The sequence below is a fragment of the Papio anubis genome, chromosome 11 (genome assembly GCF_008728515.1).
Source record: "Papio anubis isolate 15944 chromosome 11, Panubis1.0, whole genome shotgun sequence".
Classification (NCBI taxonomy): Eukaryota; Metazoa; Chordata; class Mammalia; order Primates; family Cercopithecidae; genus Papio; species Papio anubis.
In genome coordinates, this window is record NC_044986.1 from 10558627 (window position 1) to 10584371 (window position 25745).

Consider the following 25745-nt stretch of genomic DNA (forward strand, 5'->3'; position numbering starts at 1 on the left):
GATTTTTTTTTTCTTTTGGGGGGTTATTTAAGTAAAATTAATTAATTCTACATTTTTGGATTTGTGCTTTAGAGGTAACTTTGGTAAGAGAGGAGGTATTTGGCTAGTGCACACAAGCACAGCAGTTCTTTTAAAAACTGGTTTCCAACTCTTTGTGGTTAGATACAAGAGCTTTCATCTGACCACTGTCACTGCCACAGGGCCAAGGGAGAGGGAGGGTCTGGGTACAGGGACAGCTGTCAGTGTGGCCCGCTGTGGGGGAGCTGACCAGACAGAGGCCACTGATGCCACTGGATTGGCAATTAAAGGGCAGTACTTTTGTGACTTAAAAAGAGCAGCTTCAGAAAGGAGTCAAGGTGAAGCCAGGGTGACTGGGTTAGGAAGCAAGGGGTGAGAATAAGAAGTCAGAACCAACTCAGCGAGAAGTCTTGGATGTGAAACAAGAGGAATTTCCATGAGGGGCTTGGCAGGGTGACTGAAACCCAACTCCCGGTCTTTGATGTAGAAGGTCAACCTCTTCTCAATCTGGAGTAAGGTGAGATGCAGACACACTGCCCATGTATCCCCCAGGGCTGAAGTCACTCTCCCTCCCAGGCTGCGCAGTGCACCCTGCAGAATGTCCGGGGTGGCCTCAGGTAGGCAAGTGGTGCTGGGTGCTGGGCAGGCGGTCTGAGGAAGTGTTTGGTCTGTTTTATAGTGTTCAGGGAAATGTTTACAATAAGAGATAAGGAGCCAGGAATGAGGGAAGATTTAAGACTAGGCAAGGAGATAACTGGTAGCTCAGTCAGGGGAGGGCAGCACTGTGGGCAGGGGCTGAGGTGGGCAGGGTTTTGGGATGGGATCAAGGAGGCAGAGTGAATGAAACAGGTTGAGTGCATTATGTGAGTGGCGTGTATGTGAGGGAACATTGTGAATAAATGTGTGAGAGTGTGTGAATGAACATGAGTGGTGAGTGTGTGGTGTGTGTGAGAGAATTTGGGTGGTGTGAGAGTGTGTGAGTGGTGAGTGTAAGTGTGTGTATGTGAATGAATGTGAGTGGGGAATAAGAGAGACAGTGTATGTGTGCGAATAAATGTGAGTGGTGTGTATGATTGGTGAGTGTGACTGGTGTGTGTGTGTGAGTGAATATGAGTGGTGAGTGTGAGTGTGTGTCAATGGTGTGTGTGTATGTGAATGAATGTGAGTGGTGGGTGTGAGTGTCCGTGAGTGGTGTGTGTGTATGTGAGTGTAAGTGATGGGTGTGTGAGTGGTGTGTGTATGTAGAGTGAATGTGAGTGGTGACTGTGGGTGTGAGTGTGAGTGGTGTGTATATATGTGGTAGAATGTGGGTGGTGTGTGTGTATGGCGGCGAATCAGATGTAGGTGGTGAGGTGTGTGAGTGGTGTGTGTATGCTGGTGAATGTGAATTCAGGAGTGTGAGTGTGAGTGAGTGGTGTGTATGTATGTGAGTGAATGTGAGTGGGGGTGTGAGTGCATGTGTATGTGAATGGTGTGTATGTATGTGAGTGAATGTGAGTGGTGGGTGTGTGTGTGAGTGGTGTGTGTATGGTGGTGGGAATGTGGTGGTGGAGTGGTAAAATGTAAGGTGGGTGTGTGCCCGTGGTGGTGCTGGTGGGGCAGGTGTGCGTGGTGTGTGTATGAGGTGTGAATGTGGTGGGGGGTGGGGGTGTGAGTGGAGTGGTGTGTGTATGTGAATGAATGTGAGTGGTGGGCGTGAGTGTGAGTGGTGTGTGTGTATGTGAGTGAATGTGAGTGGTGGGTGTGAGTGTGAGTGTGAGTGGTGTGTGTGTATATGAGGGTGAATGTGAGTGGTGGGTGCTTGGGAGTGTGAGTGGTGTGTGTGTATGTAGTGATGTGATGAGTAGGCGTGAGTGTAGATGGGTATGTGTGTATATGCTGGTGGAGGAATGTAGTGGAGTAGGTGTGAGTGCTTGCAGAGTGTAGGTGGTTGTGTGTGTGGTGGATGTAGGTGGTGGGTTGTGTGCTGTGGATGGATGGTGGTGGTGGGGCGTGGTGTTGGTCAATATGTATATGAGTAGATAAGAGTGGGTAGGTGCTTGAGTGCTTAGGTGTAGGTGGTGTGTGTGTATGTAGGTAGATGTAGGTGGTGAGAGTGGTGTGGTGGTGTGTGTGTGTATGTGAAATGGAAATAAATTAAGCATGGAGTAAAGTAAATGCATTAAAATGGAACAGAAGTAAATGCAAATTAGCAGAGTATGTAGAGAAATTATGAAATGGTATATAGCAGGTGGAGGATGTGGTGGTGGGTGTAGTGTGAGGTATGAGTGGTGTGGCCTTGAGTGGTCTGAGTGGTGGGTGTGGTGTGTGTAGTGTGAGTGGTGTGTGTGTGAGTGAATGTGAGTGGTGGGTGTGAGTGTGAGGTGTGAGTGAGTGGTGTGTGTGTGAGTGAATGCTTGAATTTGGTGAGTCTTGAGTGTGGCCGAGTGGGTCTGTGTGAATGGACTGTGAGTGGGTAGGTGTAGCAGTGGGTGTGTTTGTGAGTGTGTGTATGTGAACGAATATGAGTGGTGGGTGTGAGTGTGCGTGTGTGCAGAGTGGCTCTCAAGGCTGCAGCCTTGCAACAGGGCTAGGCGGTGTGCTTTCTACCAAGCGTTTGGCCAGAGGTACTTGGGACCACAGGGCAGCTGTGCAGATCCAGCTGTGATCTGACACCTGGAATCTCCAGCTGACCATGGTGCCAGGGCTGGGAGTCCCTGTCTGAGGTGGCAGCGGCAGGGCTGAGAGCATGGGTGAGGTCTGTGGGAGTGACAGAAGGAGGCATTGTGTTCAGTGTGGGGCCCAGGCAGAGCAGTGCACACAGCTGAATGGATTGTAAATTGACCATAATGGGGTTTATAGAGACTTTTTAATGATTTCACTTGGATTGTGTTGATTAGATAAATTCTGTGCCAGGGAACAATTGCATTATCAGAAATAGCCTTTCACTCTCTGATGGTCAACAAGTTCCCCTTTGTCTTCACTTCTCATGTAAATCACCCTAATATCAACTGCGCTCCAATGGTCTGCCAGTTCCCCAAATCTCTTCTAGCATCAAAGTGACCTGCATGGAACTGCAGTGGTGTCCCTGGGTGGTTGTTTCCAGACGGTCTCACTGGCCCCATTGTCTGTAAGACTCTTGTGCAATCAGCACCAGGAGCCTAGAAAAGCCTATTGGGCCATATCGTATCACTAATGCATGAGTTCCTGGAAGTTCAAGAGCACCCGCTCCATAAACTCTGGGGCGATGTCCACATCTTGGGGGAGAGGTGCAGTGACAGTACAGGTGGGCACGAAAGGGTTGGAAAAGGGGCAAAGATGAAGGAGGCACCAGGAAGCTGGCAAGAAAATGGCCCCGTTGATAACTGAGACTTGCCATTGGTGTCTGTAAGATTAGCTGAGCCTCTCAAATATCCCTAGATTTTCAGCCACTCAGGGGAAGAAGCCTCATAATCCTGTTGTTTTTATTCTGAGAAAGATCTCATAAGTGGAGATCAGCCAAGGGTGTGATGTTCTTGTTCATTGTGTTTTGTTCATTTTTTTCAAACTAGTGATGGAGCGTTCTCTACTGTGCCAGCCACTGTGCTAAGAAATGGGCCCAGAGTAGAGCAGCACGTGCCCTCAGCCTGGGAAATGCTCTGATGTTTGGTGGTAAGCTCGCAAATTTCAAAGAAAGCAGAATAAGGCAGGGAAGAGGAGAGCTGAATATTGTTGTAGCTGGATTATCGAAGTGCCCAGTGTAATAGTAGTCCTCATTTGGGCGCTTTTTCCATTGGGAATTGGTTTTTCACTGTGATGTGAGAGAGGAGAAAGGATTTGGGACAGTTGGGACCAGAATGAGGCTGATTTTTGCTTTAAGGGACCCTTTCTCTGCTGTTCCCAATAGATTACTAGTTATCAGGGTGTAGTCTTTAGAGAAACACTGAATTTTGGGGTGGTTTTCTTTCTGGCTCCCAGAAATCATTAAACTCCTTGCAGATTGATAATCGTCTATTTTGGGTGTTCCATCTGTCTAAGATCCTTTGGATACTTGATTCCAAAGAGATTAAATCATAGACTGATTCCACTTCCCAAGAGTAGCAGTACATTTCAAGTAAGGGAAGGAGCCTGGGAAAGCGGGGCAGAGATGACCGAGATTCATTCTGAATTGGTCCAGGTTCACTTTCCCCTATGACCTACAATTACGTCCCTAAAGCTGACACTTTGTCACTTTGAGCGCCATCAAACTAGAATCATCTTTGCCATGAGTGGCACAAACGTGATGAATGTGAATTTTGAATTCTCTCAGAAATTTCCAAATTTTTGCTATGCTTCAGAAAACTCGATCAATTTCCATACACATTTGGCATAGCTTATAAATCCCCAAGTACTAAACTGCATAGTGTTGATCTACTAGAAGACAAGAACTCCTTTCCTGCCATATGTTTTTAAAATATTGAATCCATTACTCAAAACTTGTTACTAAAATGTCAAAAGGGGAAAATATCTTGGTTTCCCGGGGAATGGATGTATCATGGTAAAATGTCGTATTCTGAATCTGATAATCTGTATTTTCATCTCTTCTAGGTTTAAAATATCTATAGTTTATAATTTACAGTGTCTATAATAACAGTTAACATTGAACATTTTCTATGCCTAAAGCACTCTTCCAAGGATTTTACAAACATTTCATTAAATCCTCCAAACAATCCTGTGAATTATATTCTTTTTACACGAGAGAAATAGCAGCACAGAGAGATTTAAAAACTTGTCCAAGTTCACTAGGCCAAAAAGTGCCCAGTTAGCACTTGAATGATCCAGATCTTTCTGCCCTAAACCCCATATTCCCAAGCTGAAACCTCATTGGACAAATGGATAAGAAACGAGGCTTAGAAACTCAAAGGATTAAAAAAATTATTGAAATCCTTCCTAATAACCTAGTATGTTTTAATAAATGTTTGAATATTGGATATAAACATACTCATACAATTATGCGCAGAACAAAAAAAGAGTTTGAACATATTACAAACTGTAAAGTCAATTGCTATTGTGTGTTGGGTGAGTTATGTTTTTCCTTTATAGTTAATAAGAATTATATTCAAACTACTTGTTGGTCAAGGGTAGTTCCAAATTTTCATTTGTTAGTACAAGTGGGACATTAATGTTTTCCCCCAAAGCCACAAAATAATGATAAAAATAATTGAAGTTATGTAGATATTTTAAATTAGTTTAGTTTAGTTCCAAGTTAAATTTAAAATTTCCTTAAGAGGACTAGATATGGAATACGCATTAAAACCAAGAATATCAAATTGATCAATCTATTTTTATAGAAAGGTACAGGTTTTCAGATTAGAAGGCGTCATGACTCAAGTTCAGATAATTTTATGTCATGTCAAGTATTTCAAGCTAAGATTTTTTTAGTGGTATATTTTATACCTCCATTCAGCAACAATAAAAGAATCGTGACTGTAATTCAATACTCCTAGTGCTAAATATCAATTCATAAGCCAAAGAACATTTTAAGAACCTTATTGGATTATACCATAGTCAAGTATTCTTTCTTTGTCTATTTCTATCCAGAATCTCACCATACAGCTATGATTTTAAAAAGCAATAAATTGGCTAATGCTTTGCTCACAAACAACAAATCTTACAGAAAATATTCAATCAAACTTCCCTAAAATCAGTTATGATTATGCATTCAGCGATCATCACAGCAATATCTTATCAGTGGTTGAATTACATTAAGCAGAGTAAAAGCTCTATCTACATTTAATTTTAAGCTGTTGTGCTGGTGGCCTACATGCAAATAACCATACTTTCCCTTTCAAGCTTGTAACAAGGCATGAGTAAAATGAACCTGTGCATCAGCTGTAGTACCTGCTTCAGGTAGAATAATGGCATGGAAGAACAGCAGCCAAAGGAGGAGGGCTTGGCAGCCCATGTTGGGGGGACTTCCAGTTACAGCAAAACCTGGAGTTTCAGCTTTATATACTCTCCAAGTTCACCTGTTGGAGGTGGGTCAGTGCAACCTGATGCTCTTCTCAGGCTTGGATTGGCAGGCACTCAGACCAGCACACTCATTTGTTTTGGCATATTGTGTGTATTTGCTATGGGAGAAAGGGTGATTCTACTTGTGAGAGGCATTCCACAGAACAGTTGGAAGTTAAAATCATAGAGAAGAAGAGTCAAACCATGTGCTGGTACCTGGCTAAGCAGATGGGCCCTCCTGACCCTTCTCTCCTGGGGAAAGAGGTCACCAGGAACCCTGGATCTCATGGAGGGCATCACTTTTTTTGGCATGTGGCTGTTCCCAGTAGACCGCTGCTGAAATTCTACTTGTCTTTAAATGCCCACACACTGCCTCTTCTCTCTTGAAGTTTTCCTCTTATTTCCCAACTACATGTGTTTGCACCCTTCTCTAATTCTACGACGTCCACTTGGCACAGCTTTTATATTCTGCCTTGATTGTAATTAATACCTTAATACATTCTTAATCACTCTTAATAAATCCTGCCTTGACTGCCATTACTAGTGTTTTAGTCTGATTCCCTCCATTATCTTGTAAACTTCGAGGGCAGAACTTCTCTTTATATTGTTTATATCCTTACTTATAATATTGCTTACTTATGGCAGGCTTAGCGTGATGCCTTCTACTTAAATCTTTGTTTAATTGAACTTTGCAGTACACAGGGATATCTGATGTTCTACAAATTATTACTTCCCTAACACATATTTTTCTCTTGACTTAGATTATTGCTTTATATAATAAACTATCCCATAATCTCAAATAATTCTTAGTCGTCTAATAGAGGAACCCACCTTCTCTAGCATATGTCTAACTCCATATCCCTGTGAATGAAACAAAAAGACAAGGTTTTTTAGACCCAGTGGGTTCTGGGTTGTGAGACAGAGTTGCAAAAAAAATATTTTTCCAATCTGAATATTCTAATCTTATTTATCATGACCACTTGGCAATTTGGGTACATCCAATATGTTGGTCACTACATCCAGCGGGAATGGTTTCCGGGCTTCTCTTGTGTGTGGAATATCAAAGATTAGATAGGTCCACACTTGGTCATGATGGCAAAAATAGGGTCATGGGTGAAGTAGAAGAGGGGTGAGAGTTGGGGCTTAGGTTTGAAGGGCCTGCATCTTGTTTCCTCCATTGTGATTTGGGGCAATCCACTTAGCTTCACTGAGCCTTAGTTTCCTCATCTAAAAAGTGAGATAATACTATCTGCTCTGCTCTGCTTAGTGGGTTGCTGGGAAAACAAAACTAGGCGTATATAAGAGATTTATACATTATACAACCAAGAGGATTTCTCAATAGGTATCTTTACAACAGAGATTTTGAGCTTTTCTGACAGTACCAATATTAAGTTATAAAATAAATTCAGCCAAATTTAGTGAAGGTAGGGGGAAAAAAAGGCATAGAAGGAGAGAGGGTATTACACAGGCAAAAATAATTGTAGCTGATACATCTCACAGACCAAAAGTGAGTATTTATTCTCCCATAAGTTTTCCTTAGAATACTATAGAATAAGTCTAAATGAGTCCCAACCATTTCAGGCTTATTCTTGGTAAATCCACATGTTCCCTTTCCTCCTCATGCCTAAAAGCATAAAACACATTGTAGCCCTTGGCAGAGAATCCTGGTTCCTGGGTGTTGACTTCCATTCATGCTGCCATCATCTGAGATAGATGCGAGTTATGTTGCATCCTCAGACACGGTCATCCCCCCACCCTGGTACTTGCGGAGGTGTCAGTGGCTATGTCTGATCTCAGGTTGTAGGGTTCTTATTGCTTTGTTCAGCAGCTGATCATACATTTTGTAACTTTTATTCGTTAACATGATGAAAATAATATTCGCTAAAGAAAATTATAAAGTACATGAAAAACTGCAGAAGGAAATAAAACCAATACCTCTATGTTACACACTGTTAGTATATTTCCTTTAAAGCTCTCAAACAAAATGTGTGATTTGTTGTTGCTGTTGTTAGTTCATCACTAATTTTGGACTTGCACCTTATGGTGGTATGGTTCTGTGCACTGTGTTTTTCAAACTTTTCATTATGCAATGAGACATTTCCAGTTTAAATGTTTTTTTAAAACATAACTATGATTCTGAACAGCTGCATAGTATTTCACTGATAGAATGCTGCATAATTCATTCCACTCTTCTTCTATTGTTGGCTACTGGCATTATTTCCAGCATTTGAATGAATTAGATGCATTTTAAAGCAACAGATTGTTGAAGATCAGCAAATTGTTTCCAAGTAGCCTCTGCTGCATTCCTAGGCTTGTGGTGGTCCCTGCACAGCTGACTCCACATCCCTTTCACTTTGGCTTCTCCCTGGAGCCTCTCAATGCTTCTCCCGGCTTTGCTGGAGCCTGTGTCTCTAAGGAGCAGGTTGCTTTTAGTACTGATGGGGTGCAGGGGACGCGTCAGTGGAGGAGAAGCTGCTTCTGAAAAGTGATAAGAATTAGTAGGAAACTCCTACTTTCTGTCTGTTTATCGTCCATAGAAACAATAGATTCCTTCACTGGAATAAAATGCAGACAGGTTGCATTATGTTGACATTTAAAGAAACTGAGACTCCTTGTTCTTTATGAGTGTTCAAAAGAAAACATTCCTTTCATCTGTTCCCATTTCAGCCCAAAGCCCCATTTATTCCGCTAAGTTTGTGCCCAACTTGCAGAACTTCACTGGTCATTCAGGAAGTTAGATCCAGGTAGAAGGCAGAGGTCATGGATGAAATCCTGCAGGGATTGGTTGGCCTCTTGGTTGCTTGGTCTCAGGTTGTCTGATGGGGACTGTCTGCTGAGGGGCTGACCCAGAACTGCTGACAGTTACTGAGTGCTCCCTGCGGCCCCCGATTGTGCTTGGTGTTTTACACACGTGTCACTCAGCCCTCCCCAACCTATAGGAGGAGGACGTGGTGTGTTGCCCACGTGTTGCAGATGTGGGGATTGTAAAGCTGACTTGGTAGGGTGCCAGTTTGTCATTGCCTCCTTGATGTCTAGATCAGTGGGACTCAATTAAGATTTATTTTTAAAAATGAATTTGTAGAAGTTCACATAGCTTGCTAGAAGTGCAGGCCAGATTTTAATCCAGGGATCCTGACTCCTGCTGGTAGAAGGCAAACAAATTGTTTGGCTGCATCAGCACTAGCTGCAGCCTACGGTTGGAAAAAATACCCACCCTGCAAGATAGTGGTCAGGGGTAAGATGTTTGTGCGAGAATACATATTTTACCTGAGATAACTGGGACTGAGTTTATTATACCATTATTTATATTTATGTCACCTTCCAGAAAAAGAATCAAAAGCTTTGATAAAAGTGCAAACAATCTAACAAGATATATATTTTTAAAGCCACTAAGTGAGGAAATGGGAGAAACAAAAATAAAAGCAGGAGAAATAAATGGAAGCCAAGTATAGAAGTGAGAAACAGGAAAATTGATTAAAAGAATAAACTACACTTGAAAGGGGGCATTTGCTACAGGAATAAAGTAAAATAAGCATTCTGTGACTCCTTATGTTTGCTTAGTATTTATTTACTGCTCTGAGTGTTTCACATTCATTATTTCATTTTCATTTTCTAAATAGTTCTGTAGGTAAGCAGAACATATAGTCTTACCTTCATTTTATAGATGTGAAAACTGAGACAGGGAGAAGCTGACTAAGCCCAAGGACAGCCGGTGAGAGAGTGAAGCTGTGGAATAAGAACTCAGGTTGGCTGGTTCTCATGTTCTCCATCTCCATGTCTTTTTTTTTTTAGTTTGTGTTTTTTCAGAAAGCCACAGGAGACACAGTGTCTCTTGATAAAAAGCAAGTGAGTACTCTTTCCCTCTAAGGTGGATTGTAACTTTTATAATTTCTGGTTTTAGTTTTAACCAGGTGTGTAACACTAGGTAAGAGATTATGGTTGTATCTATGATGGTCATTGTTAAACAGCTCTACCAACCCAGCTACCTACCTTTTCCCCTTGTACAGAATGTGGCCCACCTGGGCCTGTGAAGCAGATGCCAGCTCTCTTTCCTATGCCAACTGTATAAAGGGGTGGCACTCTATAAAAGATTATCTTTTTTTTTTTCAAATAGCATGATAAACATTTTAATCCTCAAGTGATAAAAAGATAATCTTGATATAAGTATACTTCTGTCACATAAACCAGCCAACAGCTAATATTATAAAATGTGGTCCTGCTAGAAATTTTAAACTTTTATTACTTGATAAACCATCAAAATCAAATAGATTTATCTCCTTGCTAGAATAGAGGTTGTATTTCTATGACAAAGGCACAGTAAAGGCAAGCTAGCCTAGAAACTACTTTGACTGGTACTTCTGAACAACTTTTTCTGAGTATATAGTGATCTCAGATGACAATTCTGATAAAACTCACAACTCTAGTGCTATTCCTACATGACAAAGCCATTCACAAGATGCAAATGATAGTGCCAATAAATGGCAGCATCCTATAGACTAAGTTCAAAGTACATGATTATAATTCAAAGTAGAATAAATTGGTTTGCTTTTTTAAAACTTATTTTTTGAAGAAAATATTTTTTAAACAAGAGAAATTGAATGTACAAGATTTTAAGCCATGGAAAGTTATATTTTAGTCTCTAATATTCAAAATTTTCCCCAAAGAGTCACACAAACTGATTCATTGTGACTTGCTGTCTGCTGGGTATGAACAGATGTTCGTGGTTCTTTTTCTTAATCCTCCTGTTTTTCTGAGCTGCACTTTCTACTTTGCCATCATCAGCATCTTGAGCTTCTGTATCACAGTTACCTTTGTAATATTCTCCTATGAAGTAGCTATTGATTATGGCACTACACAGTCATCGAGAAAGTGCCCCTATATATAATCTGCAGCAAAGATAGCTTTGACAGCATTCAAGTCTCCACTCGCAAGAATAACTTAAGAAAGAATCAACAGAAGCTAGTTTGTTCGCTCTTCAAATATTTCCCTGCCTCATGCATTTTTACAGCTTCCTTTCATAGTGGCATTCTTTTCTTTTCTCCTGGGTAGGCTCACATACCACTCAGTCCAACACATCTGCTCCACCCAATAAGAGGAGACCAGAATTGTCTGACGATTATCTTATTGAGTATATCAACATGTCATTTGTGAAATATCATTCAGTTAAAAAAGAAAGTCCATTGTAAAACTCGTAGACTCACCAAATTCTGAAACTTCACTCTGGAATATTTCAGGAGCTCCAGAACATGCTTGAGAACTGTATTTAGGAGCCAGTTAACATTTTTCAACACAGTTCACCAAAAATGAGGAACTCACTAGGCAGTGGTTCTTAACCTTGGCTGCACAATAGAATCCCCTGGGGACCATTGCAAAATACTGATATCTGGGTCCTACACCCAGGGCTTCTGATGTAATTAGTGTAGGATATTGCATGAGTATCAGGAGTTATAAAAAGCCTTCCCCATAACCACCTCCTCAGGTGAATCCAACGTCAACCAAGGTTGAATCTCAGTCAAGGTTGAGAGCCATTGCTTCTGGATCATCTTTTCCTCCACACTTTTCCTCTCTCCAAGTTTTGCCTTCTTTTCATTCCTTCAGGCAGGTCCCTCTGCAATACCTGGTTTCTTTTCACTTCATCTTCTTTAGGGTCTTCTGCTACAATGAAGACTTTCTATCTCTTATCAAACAGAGGTTGATAGAAACCAGCATATGTTTTTTTTCAAGATTAATAATTTCCTTATAGAATGTTAATTTTCTTTGGGCAGATTCTGCTGGAAAGATTGTGATGATGTGTTAGTTTGCTAGGGCTGCTGTAACAAAGTACTATAAAGTGTGAGGATTAAACAACAGAAATTTATTGTTTCACAGTTCTGCAGGCCAGGAGTCTGAAAAATTGTTGGCGAGGTTGATTTCTTCTGAGGACAGTGAGAAAGAATCCATTCTGTGCTTCTCCCCTAGATTCTGGTGGTTTTCTGGTGTTCCTTGACATGTAGAAGCATCACCCCAACCTCTGCCTTCATCCTTACTTGGCACTCTCCCTCTGTGCATGCCTGCCTCCAAATCTCTCCATTTTTATAAGCATACTAGTCATATTGAACTAAGACCCACCCCAAAGACCTTTTAACTTGATTACCTCTATAAACATACTGTTTCTAAATAAGGTCACATCCTGAGGGTTATGACTTCAACATATGAATTTTGGGGGAGACAATTCAATTCATAACATATAGCATTAACTGAATGCTCAGTCACCACAGGCAGGCTGAAATCTTTATCTTTATTGACAAAGTCAGCGTGCGTAACTTCAAAAGTCCTCTATTACAATGTGAAAGCCATCAAAATGGAGAGCTCCAAATCACACTCTGCTCCTTCATTGCCATGTCCTGTTTCTTCATCCCTAATCCCACCATGGTCTCCCCATGTCCCTCTCCTGAGGTGTGTTTGGCCTCTGCAGGATCATCAGAGCACTAAACTACTTCAATATCGACACACAGTCCTTTGATGTCTCCATTTTCAACACTTTCCCTTCCATTCTCCTTATCCTTTGTGCCACAGCTAGTTGGATTCCTTGGTCAAATGTTTCCCCTTCCTTGTTGCAAGACACCTCAATTGCCCAACCACAGTGACTGCAGTTGGGATGTAGTGACAGCAAGGACAGCAAAGATGAGAGTGTTTGCTCCTGAGGTGACACAACTGACAGAGGTGGCAGGGCTAAGGTGAGAGTGCTGGTGGAGGCTGCCTCAGGGGGACCACGGTGGGTTATAGTGGCTAAGGTGGCTGCAGCTACAAGAACCACCAGCCTTGCCTGCAACTGAAAGGGTGAGAAGCGCAAGTGCAGGGCAGATGGTCAACTCAGTAGCTGCTGTCAGGGTCCAGAGATCATTTTTTGTTTTGAACACTACTATTAAAAATGTTAACAGTAGATTGCCCATTTAAAGAATCAATGGACTTCTAAACAACAGAGAAGAAAAGCACTGCCTGAAGTAAGCAAGAGCCCAGCCAGCCATTTGGAGATTCTCAGCACTGAACATTAGGGCTCTTTCTGGGACTCTGTTTCGAGGCTCACAGTTGGAAGATCATGACAATGTACTCTTCTTGATGTTAGATCACAAAGAAGATATATGGTAACTCCCTCCTCTTACCCACCAAGGTTCCAGTACCTGTAGGAGATGCTTTGCCAACAAGGTGTTAAGATGGTTTCATGTTTGTACATGGTAATTCATACAATCTTTTTATGCATGCTCAGTTAGGTTCAGCTTTCTTGAAAAAACACAAATCCTCCCCAGGGTGAGCCCAGAGAGGAGTGAGGAGTGTACATGAAAAGTTCAAAGACTGGTTATTTGCATCATCCTCTCATGATACAGAGAAAACTTCATGTCCTTAATAACAACTCTTAAGCTCCACCTCAATTGGCAGAAAAGGCCAGGATCTCACACAGGAGTTTGCAAATTCTGGGAAAGCAAGCAGGGTTGCTTCCAGACAGAGGACACATCACACATTTCCAGGCAGGGAGAGATAATCGGGGGGAACACCTTGCATTTTGTGAAACATATGGGAGGCTTTGCCCCAAGATTATGGTGATACTTGGCAAAGTTTCCTGAAAAAGGAAGGGTAAGTCAGGATTGACACCTGCCAGTAGGGTTGCTATTTGACCAGCACAGATTGCTACGGTTGTACCACTATAAAAAGATTGTAAATCTTTCTAACTGGTGGGTAATGAGTCCCTGAGCATCCCCTATAACCACTTGGAGCCCCAGCTCCTTCCCTGATCCAGAACCTAACATCAAACGTGAACACAGCATTAAATCCAGTCAGTGGCCCACGCTGTGCCCTGTGCCAGGCTCCAGTATTTCTAATCTCACCCTGCCTATCAAAGAAGATTACTGAAGCTGTTAATCAGGTTTGTTTTGGAAGCAGTTGCCTTCCAAGAACCTTTATTACTATTGTTTTAAATATGTGTATATTTAAGTGGGTTATGGCAGGTACAGCTGATAGGCTGGTGCCTGCTTACAGTAAATGTTCAATGAATATTAGTTAGTGTTACTATTAATTTTGATGGCATTCCTTGTTTTAGACGAAACGTATCATTTAAAGGTGGTGACAATGGGAACTGCTACACCCTTGATGCTCAGTGTTTTTCTCTGTGAATTTCACCAGCCTCACATTCCACTTCAATCTTCTTATCAGACTGATTGGTACCATTCAGTCACCACATCATTTCCTGGGGAATCTGACCTCAGATTATATTGGGATTGGTGTTTTTTTGTTTTGTTTTGCTTTTTCTAATTTTAAGTAGTATGACCTTGGGAAAATCACTGAAACTTTCCTTCAGTACATTGGCTTCTTTGTCTGCAAAACTCTGCAAACCAGACCTCCCCAGAGAGAATGAGTAGGAGGGGTGCGTAGGAACCGCTGCCTTGGCAGGGCTATTCTATGGGGAGGGACAGCCCTGGCTCCAACGCAGGCTCAGCTGTGATCAGGAAGTGACCTGTCCTTCACACAGGTTACCCAGGTAGTGGCAGCTTCTATGGATTCTCCTCTCCAATTTTCTCCAACATCTGACATCTTCTTTTACAGATTCACAAATAGGACCTCCTGGAGGCACAAACGCTATAAATGCAAAATCACCCTTTTTATTCATAATCCTTCCTTGCAGGATGGGGAGAGAAGGGATTTTTTTTTTCTCTTGAGCAGTCTCTGTCCTTGTACTTTGATTCTAATACAGTTTCCCCAGTCAGATCTTCCCTGTTGTGTCTTAGCCACCTGTCTCTTTGTCTTGTATAAATTCCCATAGACGGGGAACAACAGAGCTGGAACTTGAACCCATGCAACTCCCTTTACTGGGAGGCTATCATTTTCTTCTCAAAATGAAAAAGCCTAGACTCATTCTCTTCCTTCTTCCACCACCGTGTCTCATTTGTGGGAATTGCTTTCAGTACAACCCAGGCCTCTGAGCTGACTTGTTGAGGGTCTAGGTCGCATGATCATATTAGCAACATGGGGTTACTACTGCTGGAGTGCACATCACCTAGTTAGAGAACGAAAATGATTTGTTTTTCTTATTTGTGCTTAAAGTTAATCACCACCCCTTCTCCCCACTTTTCTTAAAGCTAGCTTGTGCCTGTGGGTTTGGTCTGCAAAACATATCATCTTTCATTTTCACTTTCTGGAATACTATATCTAAATTAAATATTAGACAGAAATAGGTACAGGTCTTAAGAATTAGAAGAAAGCTTTATTCTGAAGTACAGTGTATCAACTCTCGGCAGAATAGGGAACAAGATCTCTATCCCAAGTGCTTCTGTGGGCTCACAACTTACCTGGGCTCACCCTCTCACTGGCTTCTAGCTTCCCTTGCTCCATTTGGATTTGGTAAACAAGTTCCATATCACTTTCCAATATTATGTTTTAAGTTTTATTCAAAAATCAAGCATTTAAAAGTCTACTTGGAGTTGTAGAAACTCCTTCTAAAGTATTTGCAGAATCAGAGCAACTGAAATTGTAGAATGAACAGCCTTCTCAATCTTTGCCAATGGCAAAATGTCTGTAATTTAAGGTGCAGTAACTGCACATGAGAACCTAAACAAAAACTTGTACCATAAATACTTTAAGTCTAGCTAAAATCTGACAGAATCAGGTAAAGTCACTGTTTATTTTTCCCATGCACTTAAAAGAAAAAAAAAAAAAAACATGTATTTCTTTAACTGGCCTAAAACTAGGATTCTTAAAACTGTAAGTGACCTTTTCAATATCTGAGAAGAAATTTGCTAAATTTTACAAACCAAAAACATCTGTAAAAATTATGCAAGTTTATAGAACACCTCCTATGTGTATTTCTTGGCATAAAACGAGCAAACATCCTTTTTCTGTTTCGTTATTTTTTAAAAAAATAGTTGAGGAATATTTTCCCCTAATAATTGCCACTCACATTATAGTGTGGATAAGTATATATTCTTCAATAAACTTGTAAAAAATAAATGATAACTACAAACTTCCTTAAAAAGAGGAATGTCTTGGTAACTTTTTGATGGCTTTTGCATTGGAAGAAGGTTTCTTTTATTTATTTATTTTTTTCATGCTTAATCATCATACTAGTTGCCTATGCTTAGGCTATCCTAAAGCCATAATCTATATTTACAGGTGGAGTTGTTTTTCAATCCATATTCCAAGAATCTTTATTACCATTGTTTTAAATATATGTATATTTAAATGAGTTACCAAGCTGCTTACAGGCAGAAAGGAACATTCCAAATATGGAGAGGCTCCCATCCCCCTTGTCCCCTGCCCTGTCTTCTTTGGTAGGACCTGCAGAATCACAGTCTGGTTTGCCTGGCGCCATCTTCATGCCAGGTTAATACAGGAAGTTGTTATTTCAAGATAAGAGAAACCACAGTTAACACCCTTCCTCCATAATCTAGTGGCGTCTTGGAATGGCTAAATCATTTGTGCATTGGCCTATGGAGACTTAAGAGGATCTCTGGCCTGATTGTTCATGGAAGTTGTGAAGGCATGAGGAGCAGTGCTGTTTAAAATCATAGTCTCCTCGATGACACCATCAGCTCAGGGCACACCACATTCCAGAAAGTGTCTTCTAGGTCAGTGCTTCTCAAACGTTAAAGTGCATATAAATCTCCTGGAGATCTTGTGGAAATGCAGAGTCTGATTCTGCAGGTCTGGGCTAGGACCTGCACCTCTAACAAGTTCCCAGATGAGCCCAACGCTGCTGGCCCAAAAGAAACAAAGTTGCGACTCTCTGTGTGGGTCACTCAATAAGAGGTGCTCCTGAAAGCATGTCCCTGGACCAGTGGTGGCAGCAGCAGCATCACCCAAGACATGCAGGCTCTCAGGCACCACCCAGAACTACTGAGTCACAATCTGCATCTCAACAAGTTCCCGGGTGAACAGCAGGTGTGGCAAAGAGTGAAAGGAAGCTGGCCTGGGCAACGCCCTCAGCTGCTGCCTGTGAAGGATCAGACAATGCACAGCCTACATCAGAGGGATCAGACGATGCACAGCCTCCACACAGATAGCGTGGGGGTACTTTGTCCATTAATCTAAAACTATTCCAAATCAAAAAGTTTATTTTTTAAAAGGAGTACACATGGTGTGATTCAACTTATTAAAAATTATAGAAAATGGAAAGTAATCTATAGTGACAGAAAGAAGATCAGTGGTTGTGGGACAGAGGTGAGGGGAGAGAGAGATTACAAAGGGCATGAGAAAGCTTTGGAGGATGGTGGATATAGTCATTATCTTATTGTAAGGATGGTTGTTTATATACATAAAGCCCATCAGATTTTATATCTGAATATGTGTAATTTATTTTGTATCAATTATACTTCAATAAAACTATAAAAAGAAATTTAAAATGTTGGAAATATTTATTCTTAGATATAAATAATCTGCCCCTAAAATAGAAATAACCTATTAGACTCATCACTAACTCCAGAAACCTATTACAAGTCCAGCCCACCAGGTCCCTAGGGAGGATGAATGCCCCCTTGGGGTTAGAGACAATGGTGGACTCCACCCTTTCTTGGACCAAAATGTTTGTTTGTGATGACTGGAGTGATACAGTGAATATGCAGAGACTAGTATTCGCCACAATCTAGGACACTCAATAGCTCTTTATTGAGCATTTCCATGAATGTAACTTCTCATTCTATCTTCCCAACTACCCTCTAAGACAAGTCATATTACTATTCTAGCTGTACATATGAAACAGAGGCTTCCCAGTTTACATGACTCCCTAGAGATAGTAAGCTGTATACACTGCTGGTGGGAATGTAAGCTAGTTCAGCCTTTGTGGAAAGCAGTCTGGAGATCCCTCAAAGAACTGAAAACAAAACTACCATTTGACCTGGCAATCCCATGATTCAGTATATACCTTTGTGATTCTATGACAAAAACACGTTTCCGTATGTTCATCACAGCATCATTCACAATAGCAAAGACATGGAATCAACCTAAAAGAATAAACCCATTCTCCTATGTGAATTAATGCAGGAACAGAAAACCAAATATCACATGTTTTCCCCTGTAAGTGGGAGCTAAGCATTGGGTACACATGGACACAAAGAAAGGAACAATAGACACCAGGGCCTACTGCGAGGAGAGTGAGGATTAAAAAACTACCGATTGAATACTATGCTTATTACTGGGGCAATAAAATAATCTGTACAACAAACCCCTGTGACGCATAATTTACCCATATAACAAATCCACATGTACCCCCTGAATCTGAAATAAATGTTGGAAGGAAAAAAATGACATAGGCATTAATGTCATTTTTTTTTCCTCGCACCCCACCCAGAAATAGGGTTGCCTGATAATACACAGGATACCCAATTAAATTTGAAGTTTCAATAAAAATGAATAATTCTTTATATAAGTAAATGAGACATATCTGAAATTCAAATTTAACAGATGCCCTGTATTTTTATTTGCTACATTTGTCAACTTCATTCAGAGAGCCGGTTGTTAACATTTACTAGCACACCAGTGACTCCATACCCATGCTGTTGACCATCATACTCTAGGACCTCTTTATTAGGATCATGGCATCAAAACCCATTAGAAAAGTCAACTAACCCCTCAGGGTTTTATTCTGTGACCTCAACTGACCACATTTCTAAAGAGAAAATTCAGGCATCTAGAGACATATTTTTGGAGCCTTTTTTTTTTTTTATCTTTGAGACAGTCTTGCTCTGTCACCAGGCTGGCGTGCAGTGGCATGATCTCAGCACACTGCAACCTCCACTTCCCTGGTTCAAATGATTCCTCTACCTCAGCCTCCCAAGTAGCTGGGACTACAGGTGCGTGCCACCATGCCTGACTAATTTTTTGTATTTTAGTAGAGACGGGGTTTCACCGTGTTGGCCAGGATGGTCTTGATCTCCCGATCTCGTGATCTGCCTGCCTCAGGCTCCCAAAGTGCTGGAATTACAGGCAGGAGCCACCATGCCCGGCCAAGCCTGTTGGTTCTTAAAATGTGCATCTATTGGCCTTACCGTGAAGATGAAGGCCTACCATATTACCTCTCCAAATCCAAGAACCCAAGCCCTCCTGTACTTCAGAAAAGAATTCCTCATGCCCTTTGGTGGATTTTAATAACAACAGAAGTAACCACAAGGGGATTACCAAGGTCTCCTTTCAGAAAAGGAATGTGGTGTTGAACAATGGTCTCCATTTACTTGGCCAGGAGAGACTAGAGAAGATCTCACCTCATGAGCCCTGATGTCTGTTTATCATCTGCTTGGCCCCCAGCGGGACAGACTCCATCTCAGAGGGAAGGTGCTTGTTGGTAAGGCCTGCAAAGAACCCAGCAGAAATTCTGGGGGAAAATACAAGACACATGTGGGCAGGAATATCAGCATCGTTGATGAGAATCTGAAGTTTGATGAAAATCACCCTTTCAGGGTTTTGATTTCCCCAGTTAATAATCTGCTCCCTTAAGAGAGACAGAAGAAGCAAAGATCAAGCTTGTGACACCTCGGTGTGGCTGAAACCTCTCTCAGAGGCCTAAATGAGAATTGGCCTCTCCTGCTTCTGGGTCTCACTCTTCTGGGTGAACCTCTCAAAAGAGGCTCCTCAAAGAGGCACAGCTGACCCCATTCCTTGATAATGGTTTGGAACAAGCCTGCCTAAGCCAGGTCTCCTCAACCCTTGTGCCAAAAGGAAGGAGACTGAGGAAGCTGAGCATCAAAGACTCTTTCATGCCAAGAGAGGTGGAGGCTCAGCCTGGAAACCAGGATGTCTGAGGCACATCGCTGTGGAATGTGTAGAATTCCGTCCACAGGTGTTCTGCAAAGGCTGTGCATCGTCTGATCCCTCTGATGTAGGCTGTGCATCATCTGATCCCTCACAGGCGGCAGCTGAGGACATTGCCCGGGCCAGCTTCCTTTCGCACTTTACCATGCCTGCCATTCACCCGGGAACTTGCTGAGATGCAGATTGTGACTCAGTAGTTCTGGATGGGGCCTGAGAGTCTGCATGTCTTGGGTGATGCTGCTGCTGTCACCGCTGGTCCAGGGACAAGCTTTGAGGAGCACCTCTTATTGAGTGACCCACACAGAGAGTTGCAACTTTGCTTCTCTTGGGAACTTGTTAGAGGTGCAGGTCCTAGCCCAGACCTGCAGAATCAGACTGCATTTCCACAAGACCTCCAGGAGGTTAACGTTTAATGTTTGAGAAGCACTGACATAGAGGACACTTCCCAGAATGTGGTGTGCCCTGAGCTGGTGGTTTTGTAGAGGAGACTATGATTTTGAAGAGCACAGCTCCTTATATAAGGTGTGGATCTCATGCAATGTTAAGAAGGAGCACCATTTCCATGCTTCAAAGCAGCTACCTGAATAGACTTAGCCCTGGAGAGGGAGATGGCAGATGGGTCTTTGGAGAGCCAGACTCTGCAAGATCCACCAGAGGCAGCCAGAGCCCAGGGATGGCTGCAGGGGCAGCTGCAGGAGGGTAGGGAATCCCCAGGGATTTGTGTATGACTTATTCACACACCCTCACACTTTTTGGTAGCCATTATAAAAATAAGTTGCAAAATACACTTCAAGGAAAATAAGGTGGAAAAATAAAGTTAATAATATGAGGATAAGAAGTTAACAAACTTCAAATGAAAAAATATCAAAGGTTTTAGAGAATGACATAGGAGAATATCACTGTATGAATGTTTGTATGTGTCTTTGTGTGTGTATGTGTATGTATGTGTATATTTTTGTGTATGTGTGTATGTGTACGTGTCTGTGTGTGTGTATGTGTATGTATATGTGTATCTATGTGTGTGTATGTGTATGCATGTGTCTCTGTGTGTATGTGTACGTGTCTGTGTGTGTATGTGTTTGTATGTGTGTGTATCTATGTGTGTGTGTATGTATATGTGTGTATGTATGTTTATGTGTGTGTATTTGCATGTGTATGTGTGTATGTGTTTGTATGTGTGTATGTGTACCTGTGTGTGTATGTGTATGTGTGTATGTGTGTGTATATGTGTGTATAATATATGAGAGTATCACTCCTACTTGAGGTAGGAGATGATTTTTTAAACAAGACGTGAAAGCACTAACCATAAAGGGAAAGGCTGATAAATTAGAGTGCAGCTAGTATAAAAATAAGGACTTCCGTTCATCAAAGGACACCTTAAAGAAAGTAAAAAGGTGAATTGCAGAGTAGGAGTGGATATTTGCAACACATTTAACTGACAAAGGGCCTATATCAAGAACATATAAAGAAATCTTGCATATCAATAAGAAAACAAAAACTAGAATATAGTGAGCAAAAGACTTGAATAGATATTGCAAAAGAGCAATCTCAGTGGCCAATAGAAAAAGTGTTCAATTTTATTTGTAACCAGAAAAATGTAAATGAAAACCATCCAAGATACCACAACTTATCTACCTGTATTGGCAAGATGAGTATCAACAGGGATTCTCATACACTACTGGTGGGAACGTGAATTGGTAGAGAAAAGCATGCACATAAGCCCAAGGAGACATGTACAAGAATGTTCCCCAAATCAGGAACCACTGAAATGTAAGCAACAGATGACTGATAAATAAATCGTAGCATCATCATGCTAAACAACAATGAAAAGGAATGTACAAGGATATCAATGAGAGAATTGTAACTTTTTTTCATAATAAGGGGCACAAAGCAGACACAAAGGAATACGTACTACATTAATCTGTTAATATAAAGTTCAATAATGGGTAAAACGATGTATAAAAACTAAAAGCCTTATATTTTAAAACATTAAAGCAAATTATTAAAAACCTATGAAATATAAGTAGGTGTAATGGTTAATTTTATGTCAACTCGATTAGGCCATGGTGCCCAGGTATTTGATATGATCTATTATTCTGAATGTTTCTGGGACAGTGTTTTTGGATGAGATTAACATTTAAATCCGTGACATTTGAGCAAAGCCAATTGCCTTGTATTATGTGGATGAGCCTCACGAAGGCCTGAATTGAATAAAATACTGCCTTTTCCTAAGCAAGAAGCAATTCTGCCATCCGATGGCCTTTGGACTTGAACTGCAACACTGACTTCTTCCTGGGCCTCTAGCCTGACAGCCTACCCTGCAGATTTTGCACTTGCTAGCCTCTATAATCATGTGAACCAATTCCCTAAAATAAATAATAATAATAAGTCTCTCTCATATGAGAGAATTGGATTTTTATATATATGTATGTGTGTATACATATATTTGTGTATATGTGTGTATGTGTGTGTGTACATATACACACAAATTGTATTGCCTTTTCTCTGGAGAACCCTGATACGATAGGTAAAAGTGTTTACAAATATTAATAATAAATGAAATATGTATAAAAGGTAAAGGGTACAAGACAAAGAAATAAAGTAAACATGAAGTAAAAGATAAAAGACAGATGTGAAAGGCAGGTCAAGAGAATTTGAAAATGAACCAGGAGATGAGATTGATGCCTGTGAATACAAGTCAGGACAAAACCAGGTAAAATTCAAGAATAAAACCTAATGTAAAAACAATTGAGGGGAAATATCTGTAAAAGAAAACAAAAGCAAAAAGCCTGGGAATGACAATGAGAGAAACAGAAGGAGAGAAGGAAGTGAGCTAAAAGCAGTAGTTTGTGGAACCAGGTGTGAGAAAACCAGACTTGCCCGTAGTGTAGAGCCTTGTTGCTGTGGTGACATCCTGCCCAGGTGTATCCTGTTGCAGGAAGTCAGGGACTCCAAACGGAGGGACCAGCTGAAGCCATGGCAGAAGAACATAAATTGTGAAGATTTCATGGACATTTATTAGTTCCCCAAATTAATACTTTTATAATTTCTTACACCTGTCTTTACTGCAATCTCTGAACATAAATTGTGAAGATTTCATGGACATTTATCACTTCCCCAATCAATACCCTTGAGATTTCCTATGCCTGTTTTTACTTTAATCTCTTAATCCCATCATCTTCGTAAGCTGAAGAGGATGTATGTTGCCTCAGGACCCTTTGATGATTGCGTTAACTGCACAAATTGTTTGTAGAGCATGTGTGTTTGAACAATATGAAATCTGGGCACCTTGAAAAAAGAACAGGATAACAGCAAAGTTCAGGGAACAAGGGAGATGAGACTTTAAACTCTGACTGCCGGTAAGCTGGACGGAACAGAGCCATATTTCTCTCCTTTCAAAAGCAAACAGGGGAAATATCGCTGAATTCTTTTTCTCAGCAAGGAACGTCCCTGAGAAAGAGAATGTGCCCTGAGGGTAGGTCTATAAACGGCCCCCTTGGAGGCAGCCGTCTTTTACGGTCGAAGCTGAAGGGATGAAATAAGTCCCAGTCTCCTACAGTGCTCCCAGGCTTATTAGGCAAGGAAATTTCCACCTTATAAATTTTGGTCAGACAGGCTACCTGCTCTCAAACTCTGTCTCCTGATAAGATGTTATCAATGACAATGCATGCCCGAAACTTCATTAGCAATTTTAATTTCACCCCATCCTGTGGTCCTGTGATCTCACCCTGCCTCCACTTGCTTTGTGATATGCTATTACCTTGTGAAGCCTGTGATCTCTGTGACCCACACCCTATTCGTACACTCCCTCCCCTTTTGAAAATTGCTAATAAAAACTTGCTGGTTTTACGGCTCAAGGAGCATCACGGAACCTGCCAACATGTGATGTCTCCCCCGGACACCCAGTTTTAAAATTTCTCTCTTTTGTACTCTTTCCCTTTATTTCTCAAACCAGCTGAGATGCTTAGGGAAATAGAAAAGAACCCACGTTAAATATCAGGGGTGGGGTTTCCCCTGATAGTATCCTTTCTCACCCTCCTTTTCTCTGAAGTCTGGAGGAGCTGGACCCTGACAATGGCACCTTTACCTGCCTGTACCTGCTGTGGCAGGGCCATAACTTTTCCATCTAAATATCTGGAGTTGACCAGCCTGCTGATGCACCAGCAGCCCTGGAATATCCCCACAAGCCCATAGCTTGAAGTAACCTTAGTGTCACTGTGTATTTCCTTTTGGTCTTTTTTTCCTCTTGCGTATTTGTATTTTTACAGCATCCAAATTATATCCTATATAAGTTTTATATTCTGCCTATTTTTGTATCCCATTATGTCATATTATTGAAAATTTTTTAAAGACTCAATTTTTAATGGGTACATACATGATATTCCATCAATTGGAGTCCAACAATCCCATCAATTGTTCCAGAAATATTTGTTGAGTGCATATGATGTGCCAGGTGTTGTATGGCTTGTTCAAGGTCACTCTTAATTAGCAGTTGAGTGTGGGACACATGGGAAAGCCAATGAATGCACTGCAAAAGGCATTTTCTTCACTGCTCAGAGGCCCTCTGCTGATGCCCAGGCTCGCAAATGGTCCAGGTAACTGAATTTGCCTGTGTCGACTGGAAAAGTACCTCTGTGTTTTAGTGCCTACATGGGTCTGAGCACTGGCCCAACTCACAAATATCCATTGTGGATTTCAGGTAAGGCAAAGGAATTTTAGGACCTGTGTTTGTCAGACATAACATGGCAATCTTTTTCCATGATCTGCTTCTTTACTTTTTAAATTTATGTTTTCAAATACCTAATACATTCATGTGGTTCTACATTCAAGACAATATAATCATGTATACCATGAAATGGCTCATTCCCACCACTTCATCTGCTGAATACCTACTGTTTCATTAGTTTTTTGTGTATTATTCTGAAGTTTCTTTATGCAAATACAAATGCATACATGCTTATTTTTTCCCTCTCCAACACAAAAAACTATTCTAGAATATATATATGTTATCATCTTGCTTTTTGCATTTAATTATGTTTCTTAGAGTTATTTCCACATAAGTAAAGGTCTTCCTTCCTTGAACATTTTGACTCCTATAGTCCTATACTCTTATGCTACTCCATTGTAGGGCTAACTAGAATTCTCTGACCAATTACTGGTTAATGGGTATTTGAGTTTGCCATGAGGTTTGTCACCTCAAACAAGGTCGCACTGACCAACCTTGTGCGTAATTTATTTTGTACCACATAACTGGCAAATACATTTAAAATTTTGATACATATTGCCAAATTACCTTCCATAGAGTTTTGGCAATATCCATTCCCACCAGTGCCATTCTTAACCACACCTTTGAACAGGGACTCAGGACAATTGTTTATTGAGTTAGCAAACTGAACATCTGCCCTACACCATGCCCTCTGCTGAGAACCATGCCCCAAAGAAGAATAAGATGCTGTTGGTACCTTCTTTCAATAGAGGGAGAGACAGATTTACCAAGAAATCTGACTTACCAAGCAAGTCGGTATGTGAGAAAGCACCATAGCATCATGCAGAAAGTGCTATGAGAACGTGGACAAAGGGTGATTTATTCTGCAAGGAGACATTCAGAGGAAGCAACAATCAAGCTAGGTCTTGAGAGACAAACAAATTGCCAAGGATAAGAGAGGTATTCAACACATGAGGGGACTGTGAACAATAGCTTAGACGCTTGTTTTGAGAATGATGGATAGCGTGGCATTGATCAAGCACGAGGAGCTAAGGCTGAAGAGACAAGCAAAAGCCAGTGAACGAGACCTTAGTTGACTGAATCTTCCTCTTGTGAAAACTGAGCAGTCCTGTGGGTTTGTCAGTGGCAGTGACATGGGCAGATTGCCTCCCAGCCACATTCTCTATCCATTCTCTTCCTCTGGACTCCAACACACCAGGAGCCTGGCAGTGTGTGTCCATTTCACCCCAGGGGATCATTCAGTGTCTCAAACTCAGACCTCACAATAGCCCCCAGGTAAGCC

The 25745-nt window shown here is 41.3% G+C and overlaps 1 long non-coding RNA gene across 1 annotated transcript; it reads right to left on the bottom strand.

Annotated features, from left to right (window-relative positions):
• Positions 1-5280: 5280 nt before the first annotated feature.
• Positions 5281-25670, bottom strand: LOC110744187. Its single transcript, XR_002524490.2, has 2 exons — positions 25248-25670; positions 5281-14995 (listed from the first exon to the last, which is right to left on the bottom strand). It is a non-coding gene; the product is annotated as an uncharacterized LOC110744187 (long non-coding RNA).
• Positions 25671-25745: the final 75 nt, after the last annotated feature.